Source organism: Ipomoea triloba, chromosome 6 (assembly GCF_003576645.1).
Source record: "Ipomoea triloba cultivar NCNSP0323 chromosome 6, ASM357664v1".
NCBI classification, from domain to species: Eukaryota; Viridiplantae; Streptophyta; class Magnoliopsida; order Solanales; family Convolvulaceae; genus Ipomoea; species Ipomoea triloba.
This window is the reverse complement of record NC_044921.1, coordinates 6,684,360-6,699,393: the sequence shown is the minus strand read 5'-3', so window position 1 is coordinate 6,699,393 and position 15,034 is coordinate 6,684,360.

Genomic DNA, 15,034 nt, shown 5'->3' with positions numbered 1-15,034 from the left:
ATAATAGAGAAACCCCAAATCTGAGAAGAAGCTGAGAGTGGGGTGGGGGGAGGGGTGCGTGTGTTTAATCATTTGATTTTCTCCAGAAGGCTGATGAACTTCTCCGGGTTGATGACCACGTTCACGCCGGCGACGCCTTTCTCCAACTCCTCCTTCACCGTCAAAGCCAGAGTCTTGAACGAGTTGCACTGCTTGCAGTGCTCTATATGGAGAAGTAATCTGTTTCATTTATTAACCAAATAATGAATACTATTTATACAAGAATATAATAACTAAATACCAAAGATACAGCAGAACTAACAGACTAATAACACCTATTCAAAAGGAGGCAATACACAATAATAGAATGACTAAAACAGATCTGTAGACTTAATCAATGTGAGACATCCACAATACGCCCCCGCAAGATGGAGGATCCATTAGAGACTCCAATCTTGGAGTGAAAACGAAGAAACATATCTCGTCCCAAAGGCTTAGTAAGAACATCAGCAACCTGGTCCCGAGAAGAAATATGCTTAACACAAAAAAAAACCATCAAGCACTCGTTCTTGAACAAAAAAGTAATCCAAAGCCAAGTGCTTCATACGAGAGTGAAAAACATGATTTCTCGACACATACGTAGCGCCAAGATTATCACAGTACAACACCGGGGCTTTAGGAACTAGAACACCAAGCTCACAAAGAAGATTTTGAACCCAAACAAGTTCAGCCGCTGCATTCGCTAAAGCTTGGTATTCAACTTCCGTGAAAGAGCGGGAAACAGTTTTCTGACGAGTAGATTTCTAGGACACAACATTGGACCCCAAGTAGATTACAAAGGCAGTAGTAGACCGACCATCATCACAACTGCCACCCCAATCAGCATCCGAAAAAGCTGTAAGAACATGCGGAGTACCAGAATGCAAAAACAACCCATGGTGAAACGATCCTTTTAAGTAACGAAGCAAACGTTTCACAGCAACCCAATGAGAAGCCTCAGGAGCATGCATGAACTGTGACAACCAATTCACCACAAACGCAACATCCGGCCTAGTCACACCCAAATATTGTAGTAAGCCTATCAACTTTCGGAAACCCGTGGCATCCTCTACCGCAGCAGAACCACAAGCAGTCAAAGGAACAGAAGTAGACATATGCGTGGTAACAGATTTGGCTGCATCAATATGAAAACTAGACAAAATATTAGTGATGTACTGACTCTAATATAGGAAAAATCCACCAGAAACAGGGACAACTTCAACCCCAAGAAAATGATGAAGCGAACCCAAATCTTTTAATGCAAAACGACGAGACAGAAGACTCACAAATCTATCCAAAAAGACCACATTATTTCCAGTAAGAACAACGTCATCGACATACACAAGAAAGTAAGTTACCACACCATGCAAGCGATACACAAATAGAGACGCATCAGAAACTGATTTTTTAAACCCAAAATTAATCAAGAAGGTAGATAACTCCAAATACCACGCACGAGGTGCCTGCTTCAACCCATACAACGCTTTCTTTAACTTACAAATATGACCCGGACGACTAGGATCAACAAAACCAGGTGGCTGGTCCATAAACACGTCTTCATGGAATGTCCTGTTCAAGAATGCATTGTTGACGTCCAACTGTCGAACTAGCCACTGACGAGTTAGAGCAATTGTAAGAACCACCCGAATAGTTACTAGCTTCATCACAGGGCTAAAGTTTCGTAGTAATCACGCCCGGGTTCCTACAAAACACCTTTGGCCACCAACTTTACCTTAAATTTAGCAACACTACCGTATAAGTTGCGTTTAACGCGAAAAACCCACTTACAACCAATTGTTTTCTGCCCACTCGGTGGAACTAAATCCCAAGTTTCATTCTTCTGCAGAGCTGAATATTCAGCATCCATAGCCTATCGCCACAATGGGTGTTTCAACGCTTGAGCAACATTTGATGGTTCTAAAGCAGCAGGTAACGGATGGGTACTGGTAGCATTGATAAAAGCATCAGAATAATATTTTGGATTGGGTGCACAAAGCCAAGTAGACCGTCGTGGCTGAAACTTGGGCTGATATTTAGTGGTGTGAGAGGAAGGGTTAGATTCAGTGGTGCGAACGGAAGGGTTAGGTTCAGTGGGTTGAGTCTGAGTAGTGGTATGAGCTGACTGACTGAGAGGACTACCGTGGGACGACGTGGGAGATTGAGACACAACAAAGATAGGTTCAGTGTTCATCTGTGGAGAAGGAGTTAGATTTTCTAGAGGGGTCGCCGAAGCACGTGGAGAATAAGCAATTGAATTCTCAGTAGTAGGATGGCTATCGTGACCGCTAAAATTTTGCATGGGTGGGAGAACCAATGGTATAGTATAGGATGGAGTTAAAACACTGCAAGGTAATTGAGACCCAATGTTGTGGTTAATTTTAGACTCAATAAATTTTCCATAAGGAAATTCAGTTTCGACAAACTGAACATGACATGAAACATATATTTTTTTGGTTATCGGATCAAAACACTTATAGGCAGCCTGAGACATCGAATAGCCAAGGAAGACACATGGTTTGGACTTCGGTTGAAGTTTGGAAGAGTTATAGGGTCGCAACCACGGATAACACAAACAACCAAAACACTTGAGTTTTTTTATAATTGGGAACACGGTTAAACAACTTTTGAAAGGGAGAAATATTACCTATGATTGACATAGGTAATCGATTAATCAAGAACACCGCGGTTTCAAAAGCATACGACCAGAATGACATAGGCAAAGCCGCTTGACTGAGTAGTGACAAGCTCGTTTCAACGATACCGTTCCATTTCGCTCAGGAGTATGGGGAGGAGTTGTGAAATGTGAAATGCCACAAGAGTTGAACAATGGAATTAGCTTAATAAACTCACCACCATTGTCAGAAAAGACTGAGATAATAGAGTAGCTAAAAAAAATTTCTACTAGTCGCTTGAATTGAGGAAAAATTATGCTAACATCAGACTTTCTTTTCAGCGGATACAACCATATATATTTTGTAAAATAGTCAACAAATATGACATAATATGAATAACCATCTACTGAAACATCTTTCGTACTCCAAACGTCTGTGTAAAGCAATTCAAGTGGCTTGGAACTTTTTAGGGAATTCTCAGAAAATGGCAGTTTATGACTCTTGTGACAACTACATGAATCACAACTAAAACTATGAACATTAGAGGGCTTAAAACTCAAATAAAACATGATCTGGAAATATACTCAAGTGTTTTGTTTGAAGGGTGGCCTAAACGATGATGCCACTCAGAAATATCAGACTTGGTGGTAAGATGAAGTTGAGGCGAAGGCAACACTCCTGTGACGTAAACATCATTGATGTTCTTTCCCTACATTAAACACGCCCCCGTGTGAAGATCCTTGACATGAAAAGAAAAAGGGAAGAATTCAACCGAAACATTGTTAGTTTGACAGAGTTTGGCAACCGAAACTAGATTAAGACGTAAACTTGGAACACAAAGAACATTGGTAAGGGAAAGATTTCTAGAAGAAGTGGGTAAAATTGTGCTACAAGTATGGGTTATAGATAAGGAATTACCATCACCGAGGTGCACTTGGTCAGTTCCATCGTACTAAGAGAAGGTTGGCAGCGACATAGGACTAGTCGTTGCACGGTGAGACGCTCCGCTATCAAAAAGCCATGACTAAGTTGGCGATATACCACATACAGAAGAATTAACAGAAGGTCTTGAGGTATAATTATGAGATTGAGGAGTCTCGAACACATTGTGTTCACGAAGAAATCTGGCAAGCTTCTTACAAAATTTAGTTTCATGGCCCTGAAAATTACAAAAGCGAAAAATTAGATTTTGGCGATAACCTCCATTGTTAGACCTATTCCCATTGCCACGCCTGTATCTGTAATTCTGTTGACCACGATTTTGCATAGCATCACGGTTACTCTGCATGGCATCACGATTGTAAGTTGACGAACTTTGCTTTTGTGTGACATTAGCAGTCACCAACAAGGATTGGTGTTGCTCTTCGGAATTCTTTAGCGCACGTTCATGATCAGAAAGAATGTTGTTAAGATCACCATAAGTAAGTCCTGAATTTTGTACGCGGATGGCTGGAACAATTGATCCATAATCGTCTCCTAACTGGCTGAGAACATAGGCAATGAGATCATTCTAACCGACTAGGCTTTAGGTAGCTGCTAAGACATCTGAAATCTTGCGCATGTCACTCAAATATTCAACAATGGTTTTATTTCCTTTTGGGTTGTTGGTTAGCTTGTATTTTAGATAGATAATACGTCCCTGTGAGTCACTAGCATAGTTGGTCGAGAGCCGTGGCCAGCTTCAGAAGCAGTTTCAGCCGATGAGATTAGAGGCTGAATGGTCTCCGAGCAACTTCCTAGGAGAGCACCAACTATGATGCGATCCTGTCTATACCACGCAGTGTATTCTGGAGTGAGAGTAGTGTTTGCTGCATCGACAAATTTTATTGGTGCTTTCGTTGTTCCGTCAATGTACCCATAAAGGTCATAACCAATGAGTGTTGATTTCATCTGACACTGCCATACAAGAAAGTTGGACTCGGTTAACCGGATGGGAAAATGAGTAGGGGCATTCAAATGAATGACATCAGGAATGGGAGTTGTGGTGGACATTTAAGAGGCTGTTGGGTAAAGGAAGATGAGGAGGATCGAGTAATCTTAGTGGAGAAAAAAAGAGGCTCTTGATACCATATGGAGAAGTAATTTGTTTCATCTATTAACCAAATAATGAATACTATTTATACAAGAATATAATAACTAAATACCAAAGATACATCAGAACTAAAAAACTAATAACACCTATTCAAAAGAAGGCAATACACAATAATAGAATGACCAAAACAGATCTGTAGACTTAATCAATGTGAGACATCCACAATACTCTATCACGATGGTCTTTGATATAGATTAATCCTTCGTTGCCCACCGCGGTTGCACCGAATGACAGAGGATTAGCTCATGGAGTAGCCCAAAAACAAGGAAGTTGAAGCAAATATCGCAACAACAAAGGGCGGCGGCAGACGGTGATGGTGGCAAACGATGGTGGCTGGTTTATTTCCCGGAGAGACAGTGACAGTGAAGCGATGCTGGTGAGATAGCGGAGACGGGTCGGAGTAGTGGTGACAGGTGGTGTAGTTTTTTTTTTTTTTTTTTTTTTTTTTTTTTTTTTTTTTTTTAGCTACTGACAGTGAGAGTGAGCAGCAACTTGACAAAGAAGATGATGATGGCGACGAAATTGTTGGAGATGATGATAGAATAAGGACAAATGACGATGAAGATGGCGTAACTCTTGGTTTCTCTTTTTTTTTTCTTTTTTTTTTTTTTCGTTTTATTCTGCGACAACTCTCTCATTTAATTAAAGCCACATAATTAATAAATAAGCCACATCAGCTTCCAAACCGACAACATGTCATACACTTACCGGAAAACCTACAAAAAATGCTAGGTGTAAAAAAAAATTACTTTATGGTTCGAATAATCATTTATTGAAGTCAATGGTGCGAGGTGAATAATCGTGAATGGTTCATGGTGCGGGATGACAGTTTAGCCAAAAAAAATTAAATAAACATATAACGCCCGTTCCTAGAGGACCTGACGTTATATGTTTAGTTTAAAAAATAAACTCAACATTTAACGCGGTTCCTCCAGGAACCGACGTTAAATGTCATTAGTTTTGAGAAATAAAAAAATAAAAATTGACGGTTGCTTAAAAATATATAGCATTTAACGTCGGTTCCTCTAGGAACCAACGCTAAAAGTCATTACCGCCGCCCTCTTGTTCTTATCCTCCTTACCATCCATCACGGTCACCACTCCGCCACCGCCACCGCCACCACCACCGTAGTCATCAACCACGATCTTCATCTCCTCCTTGTTAGTTTGTTTTAATTTTGTTTGAAGTATTATTTTAATTTGTGAATTTTTGTTATTTGAAAATAATTAATTTTCGAATGTTTTTAAATATTTTTGTGAATAGTTATATACATTTTTAAATGATTTTGAATTATTTGTTTATAATTGGTGGTAATTTTTGTATTTTTGTGAAATTATTGAGTATTAGAAATTATTGTGTATAGAATTATTTGTAATTTTTTATGGTGTATTTTTTGTGAAATTATTGGTAATTTTTATATTTTGAATTTTTATTTTATTTTAAAATAGAAACGGTGTCGGTTTTTTTAAAAACAGATGTTGTTTATTTCTTTTTTTTTTCTTTTTACAAAAAATCGACGTTGTTTCTCAATATTTTAAAAAAAAAAAAAAAACTTAACGACATCGATTTTTTTTTAAAATCAACATCGTCTCTATTTTTTTTTATAAAAAAAGATACGACGTGTGTTTTAAAAAATCGACGTCGTATCATTTATTTACAACGTCGTGAATAACTACGTCGCCAAATAATCGACGTTGTATGTAAAAAAATTGACATTAAAAGTGTTTTCTATAGTAGTGTATACTAAAGATCCTCTACGTTTGAGGCATTACTAGCTTTGATCATCAACTAATTACGAGCCTACCACAATAAGTCCCCCAACTTCTCTAAATGTACAACTAATAGTCCTTCATTGTTTTTGTTTTTTTTTCTTTGTTTTTTCTGTGAAAGTACAATGATAATCTTAATAAACTTTTCTCTTTTTTTTTTTTTTCTTTTGGTGAAAGTAGTAATATCAACTTTCAAAATCTACAAGGAGATCAAGATAGTTGTTGTGTGAAATGGTTTGCACTATGAGAAAGTAATTTTTTTGTCTGTCAAAAAATCACGAATTCTAGGAAAATATAAGTATATTTTCCCCCTTTTTTTGGATTTTCCATGGGATATATATAATTTATATCAACAATTAGATAAATTTTTTACATATAAATATTTTTTTTATTTTATTTTCATAAGTATGAAGATTTGGTAGAGTTGTGCTATTATATCTACCATTTTTTTACCAAGTACAAAAAAAGAAAAAAAAAAAAAAGAAAAGAAAAAAGAGTATTCAAAATTATGAGTTAATGTTTTGGGAATTAGGGTTTACAATTGGACAATTTCATAATTGTGAAAATAAATTGGTAAATCTTAACATTTGTTTTTAAATAACACAACTTAACTTAAGAAAAAAAATTAAAAATTATTCGTGATTTAAATATAGAAATACATTTTATAGTCTTGGATATTATATTCAATTTATCAAACTAATACCTATATAATACAAAATATAGAATATGCACATTTAGATGTGTTTCTAATTACGGTACAAAACTTAGGACTCATATATTGACCACAAATATATTCCTCACATGCTGTAATAACAAATATGATGAATTTAGTCCAATTTCACAGTACTTTCACAAAATAATAATAATAATAATAATAATAATAATAATAATAATAATAATAATAATAATAATAATGTTAATAATAATAATAATCACTCAAATATGTGAAACTGTTATTCGGTTTCATTTTATATACACTGCATTTTCATTTCAACACAATTACAATTTCATTTCGATATAACTACAGTTTCATTCAACATTATACACTCAAATATGTGAAACTGTTATTCAGTTTCATTTTATATACACTATAGTTTCATTACAACATAACTACAATATCATTTTGATATAACTACAGTTTCATTGGACAATATACACTCAAATATGTGAAACTGTTAATCAGTTTCAATTCATATACACTACAGTTTCATTTCAACACAACTACAATCTCATTTCAATTCAACGATAGTTTCATTTGATAATATAAAAATAAATATGAGACAGTTTCATTTGAAATACTAGTACTGTCAAAGCGGGCCGGCCCGCGCCATCGCAGGCCTAATTTTTGGCGGACTTTTGCGGGCCGGCCCGCCAAGCCCGCGGGCTAGGGTTCATACAACCCTAGCCGCCCCACGCAGGTTCGCGGGCCCCGTGGGCTTTTCTTTCCCTCTTTTTTTTTTTTTTAATTAAGAGTTCATAAAATAAGTAAAAAAATTATATTTTTAATATATATAAAAAATAAATAAATATATATGTATATATTGCACAGCAAGGCAGCGTTCTGCCTTGCTGTGCAATATATACATATATATTTATTTATTTTTTATTAGGACTTGGCCCGCGGGTTGGCCACAACCCGCGCGGGCTGCGGGTCAAGCCCGTTAGGCCCTCTATTTCGCGGGCCATATTTTTTGTGGGGCGAGTGCGGGCCAACTCGCGGGCTTCGACCCACTTTGACAACCCTATGAAATACATTGTAGATTCATTTACAGGCTCTGTTAAGATGTGACGACAACCATTTATTTACTTTAAAAAACGGCACCATTTTTTAACCATGATTCACAAAATTTTGTGGACTATGGTCCACGATATAACGACTGATAATAATTGGGACAATTTGTCGTTGACATATCTTCCAACTTGAGTTCTCCACTAACATTTGGGCTGCCCTTTTAGACAATCATTATTGCGTGGACCATGGTCCATATTATCAAATAATGTACATTCAATATAAAAATAATGTACATTTAATATAAAAATAATGTATATTGTATTCAGGGAATATACATTATTTATGTACTGAATGTACATTATTTTTATAGTATAAAAATAATGTACATTCAGTACAAAAATAATGTACATTTAGTACATTAAAAATGTACATTTTATTATGATCCACACAGCTGTGTGGACCATGGTCCACACAATAATTTGCCCCTTTCAGAGATTTGGGCCATCTACCATCGTTTTCTAATTTGCTCAATTCTTTTAACAAGTCTGAATAGAAAAATTTTACTACTCCTTCCGTCATACTCTGTATTTATTTAATTCGATTAATGAGATTTGACTTGAACTATTATGATTTAATATTTTATAATATTTAATTTAATATTATTATATAAATTTATATATTAAGAAATTATATATTAAAAGTATTATTAAACACTAAAACAAACACTAAATTTAAAAATTATAAGATTATACTAAAGAAAAGAGAATTTGTTTAGCTAGCAAACAGTAAACAAGACAAATCAATGGGATAAAAGGAGTATATAATTTAGGTCATACCAAAGCAAGAAATAGAAAAACACAATACAAGATGGATGTTATTAAACATGATGTATTTTTAGTATATAAATTTATTTACATTAAGCTTTGTTTTTATGAACATATAGAAAAAATATTATGAATCTACTATAAAGTTAATGAAAATACATATGATGTGTGTTTAGTTTAGTGTTTATGGACATTAAGTTTTATGTTTATAGACATATAAAACAATATTATAAACATAATACAAGATGAATGTTATTAAACATTATGCGTCTGTAACATAAACTTTATATACTACATTAAACGTTGTTTTTTATAAACATATAGAAGGAACATTATGATTTTAATATAGAGCTAATGAAAATATATATGATGTACATTTAGTTTAGTGTATGAAAATTAAAATTCAAGTTTATGGACATATAGAAAAATATTATGAACATAGTATATGATGATATTATTAAATATGATACACTAAACTAATTGACACTTAATATAAAACGATATTGTCATGGACCAGGGTACACTATGCAAGGTGGACCCTGGTCCTGATATAATTTGCCAACTAAGTCAACTATAACCAAAGGATGAATTAAAGGTTGTGTTTTGTTGAGAACTTTTGTACACTTCTATGAGATTTGATACCTATTATCATATTTGTTTGCTTAAGTTTGCTATAAAATTCATTACCATTTTCTTCCCTGCTTTTAAACAATAGAATAAAAAATAAGACAGAAATATATTAAAAACAAAAAATAAAAATGGCATTGTTCATTCATTAAATATGAAACTTATATATATATATATATATATATATATATATATATATATATATATATATATATTGATTTTAATTCATATTTACTACGAAATAAAAATATAGTTTTTAATTTTTTTTTTCATTTTGCCTGTAATAAGACTATGTTTAGTGTAATTTAAAAAAAAATTCTGAATTAAATATTTTAAAAAAATTATACTCCATTGGTGCAAAATTATAACCTATGTTTATCCAATGAAATTTGATTCAAGTTATTTGTGATTTAGTAATGCAATACTAGGGGTGTGCAAAGGTTAACCCTTCAGTTAATCGAACCATTTTAACCGAAGTTTTTAAAGTTTAACTGTTATTAACCGAACCAAACTTTGTATTACCGAATTAGCTGAATCGAAAATTTTAAAACTAAAACTTTAAATCCTAAAAATAATATCTATAATAAAAAATCAATTAAAATAATACATATAATAATAAATCCATAAGAAAGTATATAAAAACAATACCATAACAACACCACAAATTTATAGAGATTATACATATTAGATTTTATATATGTATATGTATATTAAAAATTTCGGTTAACCGTTCAGTTAATTCGATTAATTGAAGTTTCGAATTAACTGTTAACCGAAATTTTAAAAAAATTTTAACCATTAGCAATCGAAAAAGTTCGATTAAAAAACTGTTAACCGAATTTTGTTGGTTCGGTTAACTGAAAATTTATTATCCTATGTAATACAATGAAATAGATTCTTTACGTCGGCAATATTAAATTTTTGTTGAAAAATAAAAATTTAGAACGCAATATAAAGTTGAGGTAGGTGAAGGGCCTAGAAGCGACCAAACTCAAAGCTTATCCACATTCAAGAAGAGAATGCACAAATTAAAGTCAAAAGAGATTCCTAAAAAATCAGAACCCGTGCATGTATATCTATTAAACCTTTGAGAATCAAGGAGGAAGGCACTATTTTCAAAAAAAAAGGAGGAAGGCACTAGTTAGCCAGGTGGCCTTTTATTGTCCGGTTTGACTAGGAGCAACGTTGCACGTTTTAAGGCTCGTGTGTTCCTTGAGTGTTTTATATATCCTAGGCGAAATTCACGTTGTAAAAGGGTGGGTAAGTTATTAGTCCATCTTTAGACTTTAGCCACCATAGTTTTGTCAAGTCGGCACATGACAAATTATACCATGAATCTACGTCTATTTTGCATTCAAGAATTTAGTCGAAAAAAGACATTCATATTATGTACTCACCGTTAATCGTTTCTGTATATATAAACAAATTGAAGATAAATAATATAGTAATTGCATAAACAAAACTTGATAACTACATACACATAAATTGTTATATATAATATGTTAATTGCATACATATAAGATGTTGGTTAACATCGATCTTATGTGTTTACGTTTAACATATTTTGTATCTTCAGTTAACAATTTAGTATCTGTAGTTATCATGTTATGTGTCCGTAACTACTATTTGATGTGTCTTCAATTTGTTACATGTGTAAAAATTATTAACTGCAGGGACATAATGTATTAATTGTAGATATATAATTTTTAGACTAGGATTTACAATGCAATATAAACCTGGTCCATGGTATAACAATTGTCAAAAGAGTGTGTAAGATTCTCTTGACATGAATCATGATATTAAGGATTTCTTTGTCTTGATTTTTTACAAAAACAAAAATCACACGTACATAAGTACATTATATTTAGTATTTCTTTATTTATTTTATTATAGTGTTGAAATAAGTTAGTGTTGAGGGCGGGGTCGGGCAAGAAATTCAAAATCCAGCACAAGCGCATGCAAGAATGACGTGGACTGGGACCCATACATCACGTCCTAGTCATGTCTGGTGGCCTGTTTGCGGATTCCGCGGCTTACGCCCACCTTTGTCCTTTAATTAATTGGGTCAAGATCCCGAACCCGATTCATATTTACAACCCACCCACCCACCCACCCCCACACTACAATGCTACATGACATCCCATGTCATGTCATGCCATACATCCCATATGCATTTCATCATGCATGCATGGGTTTTGTTTTAGTCCATTCTAATTTTAACCCATCACTTTTGTTCTACAACTTTTAAAAATATTTCACCTCTACTTTAACCTACACAAAAATGCTACTTGAGGTGTAATTCAATAGAAAAAACTCATTCATTCTTAAACAAACGTCAATGGATCGATCATTGACTTTGGGTATGGAGCAACTACTAGGCCAACTCTTCAACCTTTAGTGGTTCCTACAATTCAATGAGGGAATTAATCATTATGTCTACTGACAGTGAAAGCCGTAGGCTACACCAAAAAAAAAAAAAAAAAAAAAAAAAAAACTATACAAAAATACATCCATAAACCCTTGATGTCTTACTTGGCATAAACAAGATTAGTTTCAATATGTGATCCTAATTTACTGGTTGAGAGGACAAAAAATCCATAATGCAAGATTTCGTGAGATTTTCACAAAATGAGAGTATTTTGAGTATTTAACACTAAAATTTGAATTTTTAAAAATTAAGAATAAAATAAATTAAAATAAATTAAAAAAATTCATATATTTTATTTTATTTATCTTATTACTATTCTTTGATCAAATTAACATGTCTTCTAATTTAATTATATATATATATATATATAATTTAATATTATGAAAAAATTTTAATTATAAATAATTTCAATCAAGTTTCTTCCATAGAATCAAACATAAATGGTATGAAGGAAGTTAAAAATGAGTGGAATTGAGAGATGAAAAAGTAAAATAATTTTTTAAAACAAAAAAAATAATGGCAAAGTCATAGTCAGAGCTGAGTCAGAGGAGGACGAGAAGGTCAATGTGATGAGTCGGCACCACCCTTGTGGGTGTATTTGGTGCTGTCCTTAAATATAATCAATGCTGACGTGAGCAGTCTAATTTTTCATTATCTCTAATTGATTAAGTAATTTTTTTTTTTTGTGTGCTCAGTATTAGGCCGTCCCACAACTATAATTAACTAAAATAATTTCTGTGATGTCACTATTTTCAACTTTATTTTGTTATCAATCAATAATAACTTATTATAATTCACATATTATCATTTTGAATGTGACATATAAAAAAATAAAATTAACATAACATATTAGTAAGCGAACAATAAGATTACAGGACCGACTTTTATAAATAAGGTGTGTCAAATTTTCTCATGAATAAGAATCAAATTCTACTAACCCAATTCAAATCAAATTTAAAATATTACAAGTTTAAAATTAAATATTACAAGTTTAATTAAGTTTGTAAAATTAAATTTTTTATATGTTACTTAATTGTAGTATGTAACTTAACTAATAACCCACAAATATTAATAAATATTTCTCTTCATCTCATTTTATATATATATATATATATATATATATAGAAAGCAAACAATGTATATATTTAGAAATTCAAATACACAAAAAATAAAATTTTAAAATTATAAAGGAAATGGTAAAGACATTTACCCAAAAATAGTAAATACAACAAGTAAAATAGAGACATATTGTGTATTAAATTAGCAATAAAGAGGTATAACTAAACATGATAGTATAATGATTGGTCATATCGTCAGTGTTAAATAGAGAAATAAAATAGAGAATATGTCACTCCTTCCTTGCAAGTTTTTTCATAGTTTTAATTCTCCCCCAAAGGAAACTCGTCACTTATAGTAGACATGCATTATATTGTGGGCATGGCTAAACCAAATTTGTGTAGTCTAGTTTCAGTTAAAACTTTTGGTTTGTTTGAAAAACTCAAAAATAACTTATGGAGAACATTTTTTTTTTTTAATTTTTCAGTGCTTGGTTGCGTGTCTAACGAAAATGAAGTTAATAAACATTTCACATTCTAGTCGAAGGAAAGGGGAACAAAAAAATAATAATAGCATATCTATTTTCGTCAAAATAGTCTTTTACGATTTTCATTCTAGAGACATTTTTTAAATTTCTCTCTCACGCTTAGTTCTCTCTTCCCTTGATCTCACCCTTGGCTTAGAGACTATTTTTTTTGAAAACTTGGCTTAGAGATTATTATTATTAGTTTATCTATCTAGTTATTATTATTATTATTATTATTATTATTATTATATAAAAATAACTTCTGTAATCAATTTTTGTTCATTTTTTGAAAAATGAATCAAACAAAAAAAAAGTGAAAATCATAGAGTTTTCTGACTTAGCCAAACACTTCTCCCAAAAGGTTGAATGCCCAATCCCAAGGGCCCTACACCCCGGTCCGACAAAGCACGTGAGAAGATGTAAACTATGGTAACTCAGTGGTTCAGATCAGCAGCAAGATCAAATGCGTACAAGAAATCTGCCCACTTTAAGCATAATAATAATACTCTCATTGCTGCTACTGAGTTTTGAACATTAACCTTTTCTCTCAAATACTGCCTACTGAACTAGTAAACTAAGACTCGTGGACTACTTAGCCAAACACTAAGGATATGTTGTGCCGGCCCTTATTATGCGTCGGTGCAATGTAAACAAGAAATTAAGAATGTGCAGTGTTTGACACTGTGAAGCTAAGGTAGGAGACAGCATCCAAATGTATTAGGTATATATGTTGTGTGCATGAATTGAAGGTACGAACGTTAAGATAAACACAGACAAGATAGAGATGATACGATGCAGCCAGCTAGCACTCATAGATTCACATCATTTTCACTGGCTTTAGCTGGCCGACCGGAGTGGTTGACTGACGGACGGACAATGCATCATCCATTTGATTCCCTTTTGGTCTTCCGGCAACATATGCATTATGCATTTTAGGAGGTGACTGAGTGGGTGGAATATAATTTTCGTACTTAAAAGTTATGAATTTTGATTCTTACCAACACTCTTTGATCAATTAAGCTTGTCACACAATATCTTCTCATTATAATTTACCTCTTTTAGATGATTTGTAGATTATTAAACAAGAGTGAAGTTTATCTCTTGCATTCCCTCAAGTAGGTGTGATTTCTCTTGCCATAAAATAAAATAAAAAACAATAACAACAAACATGGTTTAATAATTTGGATAAGTTATAGCCCTCCGTCGGTTACCGGTGGGGAATTCCCTGGTTTGGTTTAATTGGATTACAGTTGGCAAGAAAGAATATTTAGTGTAATGTAAACTCTTAATTCGATCTATATTTTTTTTTATCTTAGATTTGTAAGTGTTATTTTACTTTTAATTCTTTTT